The following is a 12,195-nucleotide window of genomic DNA, read 5'->3' as shown; positions in this document are numbered from 1 at the left end:
TTTTCATGTTCTATGGTTTTACATAAATGGCATCATATAAAATGTTTTCTTTTTTAGTCAAGCTCTTTCATTGTTACTGAATAGTATTCAGCCTCATTGTTACTGAATAGTATTCCATTGTAAGGATATACTAGGATTTGTTTGTCCGTTCACCTTTTGAAGGGCGTTTGGGTTGTTTATTTGTGTATAAGTCTTTATTAGGACATGTACTTTCTTTTCTCTTGAGTCACTATCCAAATAGCTGGACCATATAATAGCTGTATGTTTACCTTTTTAAGAAACTGCCAGATTGTTTTTCAAAGTGGTGTCATTATTTAAAATCCCACCACAAGTATCTGAGACTTTGATTTTTTCCAAGTTCTCTTTGACACTTGCTATGGTCTCTCCTAATTTTAGTCACTTTAAGAGGTGTCTAATGGTGGTATAACATTGTGGTTTACTTTGCATTTCTCTAATGACTAATTCTATAGATTTCTGTCTGCTTATGTGCCATCCATATGTCTTTATATTTTCTTTGGAAAAGTGTCCATTCAAATCTTTGCTTAGTTGTTTATTGGTTTGTTTTCTTATTTGTGAGTTTGAGAATTCTCTGATGTTCTGTCAACATATGCTTTGCAAATATTTTCTTCCAGTATGATTATCTTTTTTTCTAAGGGACTTTCAAAAACAATTTCAGGTTTACAAAAATTGAGGGGAAGGAAGAGATTTCCCATGTACTCCCTACCCCCACATACATAGCTTTCTCCATTGTCATCTCCACTCACCAGAATGGTGCATATTGTTTTAAAACCAGGGATGAATCCACATTGACACTACATAATCACTCAAAATTTATAATTGACCTTGGGGTTCACTCTTGGTGTTATATTCTGTTGGTTTGGACAAAAGTATAATGACATATGTCACCATAATGTCATACAAAGTATTTTCACTTCCCTAAAAATCTTTTGTGTTCCATCTTTTCATCTATCCTCCCCACCCAACCTCTGATCTTTTTGTTGTCTCCATAGTTTGTCCTTTTTAAGAATGTTATGTAGTTGGAATTTATGTAGGCTTTTCACATGGCCGCCTTTTACTTAGTAAGTTTCCTCTGTGTCTTTCAATGGCTTGATAGCTCATTTCTTTTTAGCACTGAATAATATTTTTTTGTCTAGATGTACCACAGTTTATCCATTCATCTACTGAAGGATGTGTTGGTTGCTTTCAGTTTGGGCAATTATGAATAAAACTACTATAAACATCAGTGTATAGTTTCTGTATGGACATAAAGTTTCAACTCCTTTGGGTGAGTACCAAGGAACATGATTGTGGATGATATGGTAAGAGTATGTTTTGTTTTGTAAGAAGCAACCAAACTATCTTCCAAAGTGGTTGTACCATTTTGCATTCCCATAAGCAATATATAGGAATTTCTTTTGTTTCATGTCTTTGCCAGCATTTCATATTGTCAGGGTTCTGGGTTTTGGCCATTCTCATAGGTGTTTTGTGGTATCTTTTTCTCACTCTAATTTGAATTTCCCTTTCCACATACATGGACTATTTTTTCATATGCTTATTTGCAATCTTTATATCTTCTTTGGTGAGGTATCTGTTAAGGGTTCTGGCTCATTTTTTAATAGGGCTCTTTTTTTTTTTCTTATCATTGATGAGCTTATCTTTTCATCCACTTAGCAGTATCTTTCAGGAAAAGAAGTTTTAAATTTGAATTAAAAATTTATCAATGTATCAATTTTCAATTTTTGTTTTTATGAAATATTTTTTTGATGTCATAGTTAAGAAATCTTTTAAAAGGTTTACAGCTTTAGGTCTTATGCTTTTGACCCATTTTGAATTAATTTTTGGATGAAGTTTGGATTGGTCTTCATTTTTTTTACATGTGAATCATCAGTTATTATAGCACCATTTGTTGCAAAGACTGTCCTTTCCCCAATGAATTTCCTTTGCACTTTTGTCAAAAATAAACTGTTCGTTTATGTGGACATAAATAAAGGTGGGTTTATTTCTGGACGCTTCGGTGGTGGTTTTTATTCTGTTTGTTTCTTGTGACAGTAACAACCACACTATCTTGATTACTGCAACTTTATAATAAGTCATGAAATTGGTAGTGTTGGCCCTACAATATTGTTCTTCTTTTTCAAAGTTATTTAAGTTATTACAATTCACTTATGTTTCAATATGAGTTCTAGAATCATTTTGTCAAATTGTACAAAGAAATCCTCTTGTTACTCAAAGGGATGCTTTGAATCTAGAGATCAATTTGAAGATAATTGATATCTTAACAATACTGAGTCCTCTGACCTGTTAACATTTATTTAAGTCTTTAATTGGCAGTTTTGTGGTTTCTACTGTAAAATTCTTGCAATTATTTGTCATATTTATCCCTCAGTATTTTTTATAATATTGTAAATAATATTTTTATCTTTAATTTATTGCTAATATTTAGAGATGCAGTTGGTATTTTATTTTGATTTTGTACCTGCCAAAATTGTCAAATTCACTTATTAGTTCTAGTAGCTTATATATAGATTCCGTTATGTTTTCCAACTATATGATCATATTGTCTATGAACAGAGTTTTCATCCTTCCTTCCAGTGCCTTTATTTCTTTTTCTTGCCTATTCCACTGACTAGAACTTCCAACACAGTGTTGCATAGAAGTCCTAAGAGTGGACAATGTTGTCTTGTTCTTGATTTTAGGGGGAAAGCATTCTATCTTTTACCATTAAATATGAGGTTAACTGTAGGCTTTCACCTTTTGTAAGTTAAGGAAGTGTTCTCCTATGCTTAGTTTGCTGAGAGTATTTATCAGCATGGATGCTGGGTCAAATGCTTTTTCTGCATATATTGAATTATCATATCATTTTAAATTTATTAATATGGAAAATTAAATTGACTGTCAAGTGTTACATGAACTTTGCTTTTGTGACATAAACTCCATAATTCCTCTTTATGTATTTTAGGATTTGATTTATAAAAATTTTGTTCGTTAAAAATGTAGTTGTTTTTTCCTAATGTCTGTATCTGGGTTTGGTATCAAGATAATGCTGCCCTCATAGAATGAGTTGGGAACTATTCCCTTCTCTTCATTTTTTTTCCAATCTGAAAATCTCTGTCTTTTAACCTGAGCATTAAGACCATTAAATTTATGTGATTTATATATATATGGTTGGTTTAAAGCTATCATTTTGCTATTTGATTTCTATTTATTTCATCTTTACTCATTCATTTTCAGCCTCCTTTTATATTAATTGAATGCTTTCATTTCATTTTATCTCCTTTGTTGGCTTATTAACTATAGCCCTTTGTATTATACATTTTAACTTATCACAGTGTACCTTCAAGTGAGATTATGTATAATAATTTTATAATAGTATACTTCCATTTCCCCTATGCTGCTATTGTGGTACATTTTATTCATTCTTATTATAAACTATCAAGGCAATATTATTATTTTTGTTTTTGTTGTCAGTTCTATTTTTTAAAGAGATTGAAATATTAAACCATCTTTTGACAATTATGTGGTTAATTAATCTTTGACATAGGAAGGAATATCTAATGGGAAAAAGACAATCTCTTCAACAAATGGTGTTGGGAAGAAAACTAGAAAGCAACATGCAAAAGAATGAAACTGGACCACTTTCATACACCATACACAAAAATAAATTCAAAATGTGTTAAAGACCTAAATGTGAGACCTGAAACCATAAAAATCCTAGAAGCAAGCACAGGCAGTAATTTCTCTGACATCGCCAATAGCAACATTTTTCTAAACATGTGTTCTTAGACAAGGGAAGTAAAAACAAAATAAAAGCAAAAGGCAAAATAAAAGTTGGGACTTAATAAAAATAAAAAGTTTCTGCACAGTGAAGGAAACCATCAACAAAACTGAAAAGCAATTTACTGAATGGGGGAAGATATTTACAAATGACATATCTGATAAAGGGTTAGTATCCAAAATATATAAAGAACTGATATGACTCAACACCTAAAAATATCCCAATTAAAAAATGAACAGAAGACATGAACAGACATCCAGATGGCCAACAGGCACATGAAAAGGTGCTCAACATCACTCATTATCGGAGAAATGCAAATCAGAACCACAGTGCGATATTACCTCACATCTGTCAGAATGGCTAAAATCAAAAACACAAGAAACAAGTGTTGGCAAGGATGGGGAAAAAAAACACAAGAAACAAGTGTTAGTAAGGATGTGCACTGTTGGTGGGAATGCAGACTGGGATAGCCACTATGGAAAACAGTATAGAGGTTTCTCAAAAAGTTAAAAATAGAACTATAATCTAGTAATTGCACTACTGCATATTTATCCAAAAAATATAAAAACACTAATTCAGAGGTATACATGTACCCCTATGTTTATAGCAGCATTATTTACAATAGCCAAATTATGAAAGCAGCCCAAATGTCCATGGATAGATGAATGGATAAAGAAGATGTGTGTGTGTAATTAAATATTATTCAAATCATAAAAAAGAATGAAATCTCGCCATTTGCAACAACATGGATGGAGCTAGAGAGTATAGTCTTAAGTGAAATAAGTCTGTTAAAGACAGATACCATATGATTTCACTCATATGTGAAAAAATTTTAAATATTTATTTTTGAGAGAGAGGGCACAAGTGGTGGAGGGACAGAGAGAGAAAGAGAGAAAGTGGGACAGAGGATCTGAGGTGGGCTCTGTGGGACTTGAGCTCACAAACTGTGAGATCAGGACTTGAGCCGAAGTTGGATGCTCAACCGACTGAGTCACCCAGGTGCCTCTCATTTGTGAAATTTAAGAACAAAGCAAATAAGCAGAGAGAGAGAGAGGGAGAGAGAGAAAGAGAAAGAGAGAGAGAGAGAGAGAGAGAGAGAGAGAGAGAGGAAAGGAAAGCCAAGAAACAGACTCAACTATGGAGAACAAATTGGTGGTCACCAGAAAGGAGGTGGTTAGGGAATGGGCTAAATAGGTGATAGGGATTAAGGAGTGCATTTGTGATGAATACTGAGTGATGTATGGAATTATTGAATCAATATATTGTACATCTGAAACTAATATAACACTGCATATTAATGAAATAAAGTAAAATAAAATAAAAATAAAAATGAAATTAAAAAAAGAAAAAATTCTTTTGTATTTACACATGTCATCACTGTTTCTGGTTCTCTTCATTCCTTTATGTAAATAAATATTTTAAATCGATGTTGCTGTCTTTCTGCCTAGAGTACTTTCTTTAACATATCTTTTGGTGTGAATCCACTAGTAATGAATTCTTTCAGGTTTTGTATGCCTGAAAAAAGATCTTCATTTCACATTTGTTTCTGAAAGATATTTTTACCAGGTGTAGAGTTCTTGAGTTCACAGGTTTTTTTCCCTTGTGACTACTTTAATGATATTGCTTTAATCTCTTCTCTCTTGCATTGTTTTTGATGAGAAATCAACCATTATTCTTATCTTTGGTCCTCTGTATTTAATGTGTCTTTTCTCTCTAGTTGTTTTAAGGGTATTTTTCTTTATTATCTTTTTTTACTATTTGATTATGAAGTACTTGGATATTATTTTTTTCATATGTTATGCTGGGATGCATTGAGCTTCTTTGGATTTAAGAGTTTATATAGGGGCGCCTGGGTGGCTCAGTCTGTTAAGCATCCGACTTCGGCTCAGGTCACGATCTCGTGGTCCGTGAGTTCGAGCCCCGCGTCGGGCTCTGGGCTGATGGCTCAGAGCCTGGAGCCTGCTTCCGATTCTGTGTCTCCCTCTCTCTCTGCCACTCCCCCGTTCATGCTCTGTCTCGCTCTGTCTCAAAAATAAATAAAAAACATTAAAAAAAATAAAAAAAAAGAGTTTATATATGTATATGTATATATGTGTGTGTATATGTATGTATATATGTAATATATAAATTATATATAATTAACATGTTATATATATATATATATATATATATATATATATATATATGCCTTTAAATCAGTTTGGGATACTTTAAGCCATTTCTTCAAATTCTTTTACTGTGTTCTGGAAATTCCAATAACATTTATAGTTGGCTGCTGGAAGTTGTTACACAGATCACTGATGCTCTTTCATATATTACTCTCTTAGCTTCATTTTGGATAGTTTCTATTGCTTTGTCTTCAGGTTCATTAATATTTTCTTCTGTAACATTTGATCTGCTATTAATTCCATCCAGAGTATTGTTCATTTCGATCTTGTAGTTTTCATTTTTAGATGTTCAGTTTGTGTCTTTTTAAATGTCTGCAATATGGTTATAATTACTGTTTTAATGTCACTGTTGGCTAATTCTGATATCTCTGTTAGTTTTGAATTGGTTTCAATAGATTGATTTTCTTCCTCATCATGAAATATATTTTCCTGCCTCTTTGCATCCCTGGCAATCTTTGATTGGATATAAGATGTGACTGTTACTTTGTTCGGTGCTAGATACTTTTGTATTTAAAAAAAATTTTTTTTAACATTTATTTATTTTTGAGAGATAGAGGTAGAGCGTGAGCAGGGGAGGGGGGAGAGAGAGAGAGAGAGAGAGAGAGAGAGAGAGAGACAGACAGAATCTAAAGCAGGCTCCAGGCTCTGAGCTGTTTGTTAGCACAGAGCCCGATGCGGGGCTCGAACTCACAAACTGCGAGACCATGACCTGAGCTAAAGTCGGATGCTCAACTGACTGAGCCACCCAGGTGCTCTGATACTTTTGTATTTTTATAACTACTCCCCCAGGAGCTTTTTTCTGAAGCAGTTCAGTTCCTAAGAAATAGTTTGATCCATTTTGGTCTTTCTTCTAAGATTTTTTACAATATATATATCCCACTAACTGTAAGAACAAAGCAGCATTTAGTCTAGGCTAATTATTCTCCACTGCTGAGGCAAGAGCCTTCTGAATACTTCACCTAATGTGCCATGAATTGTGAAATTTTCTGGTCTGGGTGATGGAAAGAGACACTATTCCTATTCTGGCATGAACACTGAGCAGAGTTCCCTTTAGTCCTTTGAGATGATTCTACCCAGCCTTGGGGAGTTTCCCCACACATCAGTAGCACTGATCAGTAGCTACTGATCTGTGTGGAAAACTAGCTACTTTGTTCTCCCCAAATTTCCAGCTCTGTCTACTCTACCTAGAGAAATTACAGGCTTTACTTGAGAGTTCCCTTTGTGAACTATGGTCTCAGGATGCTTCAGGTAGTAAGCTGGGGAAATCACAGTGTACACCTTGCTATTTTACATCTCTCAGAATTTATTGCCCTTCATTGCCTGATCACACAAAAACTGCTTTATTATATATTTTGTCTGTTTTATTTTCATTATTTCAGGCAGGAGTAGAGTAAATCTGTTCATTTGATAGCAAAACAGTTATCCTTTTTTAAGCATGCAAATTGATAACCTTATACCATTTTATATCAGTGCATCGGCAGTGGCAAACCAAGCCTGGATTTTTATGATTTGTACACTTTGGATACACTCTGCAGACCTGAAGTCCTTACATGTTTTTCTGTTACTGATTGAGTGTCTGTATCTCACAAAAGAATGGCTAGCCTTTAACTTGCACGAGGCCAGGAACTCTTATTTTAATACATATCAAATGTTCACAATGGGAACTTAAGGAAGGTTAAAAGATATGTTGGATTGCAGTATGTTTTCCAATTTTCTGATGGGGAAATTACTTCCATTAATTTTCTTTAACAAATTCTATCAGGTAAATAAGGCTACAAAATTTAAAGAAAAAAGTCAAAATGGGAATGAAAAATTAGGTCATGCCACAGTGGCTATAAATTGTGGTAGAAAAATATCCTGATTGCTCAGCTCAAGTTTGAGCTTTAAATCTTTTACCAGCTTCTTAGCTTGCCTGTGATGTGCTGAGTCCTGGCAGGTGGCTCACCACAGGGACTAATCTGGGAACATTCAATTGCACAGAGAGCTACTAATCCCTGGAGGTTAATGGTGCAGACTGAACTGATTGTCTGGCATTACCCAGAGCCCTAGGGAACAGTGTTTGGGACCCAAGACCAACTAAACAGGATGGAGATAGGGTTGGAGGTATTGTCACCAGCCTCCAGCTCCAGAGGCTATGCAAAAACTAAAGGACCTTGCTATAAAAGTTAGAATGGGCTACTATACTTGTTCTTAAAACTGGGGAAACAACCTTCTTGATTATAATCTTCCTATTCTGCCAATAATAAGGTGAGTAAAAAGTAGGATACATAGTTATGGGAGAAATAAAGAATCTATTAAAGCAATGATACTGTAAAAATTTCTCCCAAAGTACCTCTAAAGAGAGTAAACCTGCCCTAAACCTCTCTCAGTAGCTTCTTTGCTCCTCCTTCCATTTGAGGAAATAGCTTATGCAACCAAACATGAGGAAATTTGTTTGATGCCTCATATTTTTTCATGAAGTTTCAGGAGCATTTTGCGTTCTGCGGTATATTTTTCTGTACGTGCTGTAATGTAAAAACGGTGTTTTCATTTATTTACTATTAAATTACTTAGCCCACCCTACCTTTAAATCATCAGATAAAATTGTTCCTCCAGAAAGATATGCTGTATTTATCTCATGACATTGTGCACCCAGCACATGACCACATACCCTGAGGTGTGCATATAATCCAATCTGAGAAGATCTCTATGAGAATAAAATGCATCAAGCCTAGGAAATACTCCTCTTTATGCCCTATAAGGGCAATCTTATGTCTAATCGTTAATGAAGATGCACAAGAAATATTTTTCAACTTTCTTGCTGATTAAATTTTGCTTCTTGATTTTAAACTGTAATGTTCTATTCACAGATCTCAATCTTTTGCTTATAAAGAAGCATAGAAGACACCAGCAATATGATCTTTATTTGTATTTAAGTTTGACATGTATGCATGTGTATTTATGGTGTATGTGCTTTTTTTCAAGGAAATATATGTGTATTATCTTGAAGAAAATATCCACAGATATACTAAGAGCAATTTACTTTATTTTAAAATTTTAAGTGTCTTTCCCATTAAATGATCTCTTAGCTTAGAAACTGTGAACATAGAAGTGACTGGAATATTTGTTGGAAGTCATTAAGATGGTTGGAGTTAGGCAGATACTTGTTTCATTCTCTAAATAAAACAGAATCAAGTTAGATACTTGTACCTCTATAACTAGTTTACTTGTTGAAAAGGTTTTTTCTCCTTTATTGGAGAAGTCATGTAACTTTCTTTCTTTCCCTTGAATACACTGTTGTCTCAATCACCGCTCTATTCTTTTTTTCTTTTTTTCCCCTCCCCTGCACAGGCTGGGAATGATTTTGCTTGTATCATCATTCATATTATCCATCCTGTAGCTATGTACCTATAATGCCAATGCTCTAAGTTTTTACTTCTCTGATCCCTACAAACTCTTTGAAAGTAAGCTTTAGCCTCTATCTCATGTGGAACCTTCCATGTTAATCCATGTCAATAAATATTTCCTTTGTCTGAATTTCTCAAAGAATTTTGCTCATAATTTTCATTTGATATTTTTATATTTATCAGATTATGCACTGTATTTTAAATAATATTTTTATGTATATATGTTGTCTCTCCAACTAGGCTAAGGAGTCTCAAGGGAAGTTGCCCATGTCTTGTACGGATCTCTTCCCTACAAAGCTTATAATAGATAATTGATAAAAATTTTGTTAAGTAATGAATTTCATATATTTACAATGCATTTTAGCTTTGATAGAGGCTGTGATGCTTGAGATTCAGCATTTGCTTTTACATGTTTGTACTAAATGGGAACTATTGACTAGACAAGATGCTATCAATATGTAGTAATTTTTTAAAAGTCAAAGTAATTTTTATATGATTTAGGCAGCTGTTTTTTATCTTTATTGAACTATAATTGACAAAACTGTAACATATTTAAAGTGTGCAATGTGATGATTTGCTATACATACACATTGTTAAAGGTTTCTCCAGCCCTCAGGCTAATTAACATATCCATCTCTTCCTATATTTGCTTCCTCCCCTGCCCGCCCCCCCTTTTTTTTGGTGAGAACTTTAAGTTATACTCTCTGAACAAATTCAATTATCCAATACAGTGTTATCAACTAGTTGCCATGTTATACATTAGATCCTAAGACTGTATTTATCTTATAATTGAAAGTTTATACCCTTTTATCAACCTCTTCCTATTCTCCCCACCCCCCAAACTGTGGCAGTCACTTTTCTACTCTCTGTTTCTATGAGTTTGAATTTATTTTGGTTCTATATATAAAAGTGCAATTGTGCAGTATTTGTCTGGCTTATTTCATTTAGCATAATGGCATCCAGGTTAATCCATGTTGTAGCAAATGATAGGATTTTCTTCTTTTTTAGGGCTAAATTATATATATATATATATATAATATAATTGTAATATATAATATAACAATATATAATATAATATAATATATAATTTTCTTTATCCATTCATCTGTTAATGGACACTTAGGTTGTTTCCTTATCTTAGCTATAGTAAATAATGATGAAATTAACATGGGAGTACAGATATCACTTTTCTTTAAGATAATGGCTTGTTTCCTTTGGTATATGTCCAGAAGTGAGATTGTTGGATCATATGGCAGTTCTATGTTTAATTTCTTGTGGAACCTTTATACTAACTTCCATAGTGGCTACACCAGTTTAAATTCCAATAGTGTACAAAGGTTCCCTTTTCTCCATATCCTCACCCAGTGTTTATCGCTTGTCTTTTTGATAATAGCTATCCTAATAGGTGTAAGGTATCTTTTTGTGGTTCTGATTTGCATTTACCTGATGATTAGTGATGTTGGGCATCTTTTCATGTCCTTGCTGGCTATTTGTATGTCTTCTGTGGAAAAATGTCTATTTAGGCCTTTGCCCATATTGTGTGTGTGTGTGTGTGTGTGTGTGTGTGTGTGTGTGTGTGTCTGCTCTTGAATTATATGAGTTCCTTGTGTATTTTGGATGTTAACAGCTTGTTGGATATGTGATTTGCAGATATCTCCCATTCCATAGGTTGCCTTTTCATTTTGTTGATTGTTTCCTTTGCCAAAGTTTAGTGTGATGTAGTCCACTTGCTTATTTTTGCTTTTTGTTAGGCAGCTGTTTTATTTATTTAAAAAATTTTTTTTCAACGTTTTTTATTTATTTTTGGGACAGAGAGAGGCAGAGCATGAACAGGGGAGGGGCAGAGAGAGAGGGAGACACAGAATCGGAAACAGGCTCCAGGCTCCGAGCCATCAGCCCAGAGCCTGACGCGGGGCTCGAACTCACGGACCGCGAGATCGTGACCTGGCTGGAGTCGGACGCTTAACCGACTGCGCCACCCAGGTGCCCCTAGGCAGCTGTTTTAAATCTACACAAGACTATTATTTCTTCTGGCCTTCTAACATTGATTTAATATAAGAAATTTAGTCAGATAAAGGTTCCAACCTGAAGAAAATTTGCAAGAGTCCAGTTGTTCTAAATGTTTAAATTACTTAAATGCTAATTTTTTCCTGATAAATGAACTGGCTGCTCAACTATATCAGCATGTACAGGTTTCTTCAGGAGGCTTTTGGGATGATTTCCTATAGGTCTTTATATTTTCTCAATACAAAACTCTAAACATGCCATAAATTTAGGTTGCTGCATCTCAGCACACAGGGAGAATACCAGCATGGGCACTTAGAAACATTAAAAAATATGTCTCTTCCCCTCATTTTCTCTTTGTCATATATACTTTCTGTAGCACTGTCTCTTAGAAATCAAGTCTTTAAAAGGAAACTCTCCAGACAGTGTGAAAAAAAAAAAGGATGGGAAAAAGTCTAAAGAAAATACAAGGCCAAAGTATGATGAGAAAAAGAAGCAGGTCATCTGAGAGAATTAGAGGAGTGATGGGAAAGGAAGGGACAGAAACAGAAAGAATTTTGTGGGGGTGGGGAGTCAAGGTCTGAATACTGAAATTACTTTGGAGAAAATGGATAGAAGACTGTGCCAAATACATATAGAAATTAATTTTCTCTTGAAGAGGAAAATTTACTGCCATTTTTTGGGAAGAGATTGCTCAGCATTTTTCAGACTTGATGAAATTTCCAAGCTAAAGCAATTATAAAAACCACGAGACAGGAGTGAGAGCCTATGTTGGGATTTGCTTGTTTTGTTTCAGCTGTTTCTATGAGGTGTGGGATGAGAGCAGCTCTTCTGTTCAGAAGCCGTGGACACTAGTAATATG

The sequence above is a fragment of the Prionailurus bengalensis genome, chromosome C1, assembly GCF_016509475.1.
Source record: "Prionailurus bengalensis isolate Pbe53 chromosome C1, Fcat_Pben_1.1_paternal_pri, whole genome shotgun sequence".
Classification (NCBI taxonomy): Eukaryota; Metazoa; Chordata; class Mammalia; order Carnivora; family Felidae; genus Prionailurus; species Prionailurus bengalensis.
The sequence above is the reverse complement of the archived record's forward strand: the minus strand, read 5'-3'. Positions refer to the sequence as shown.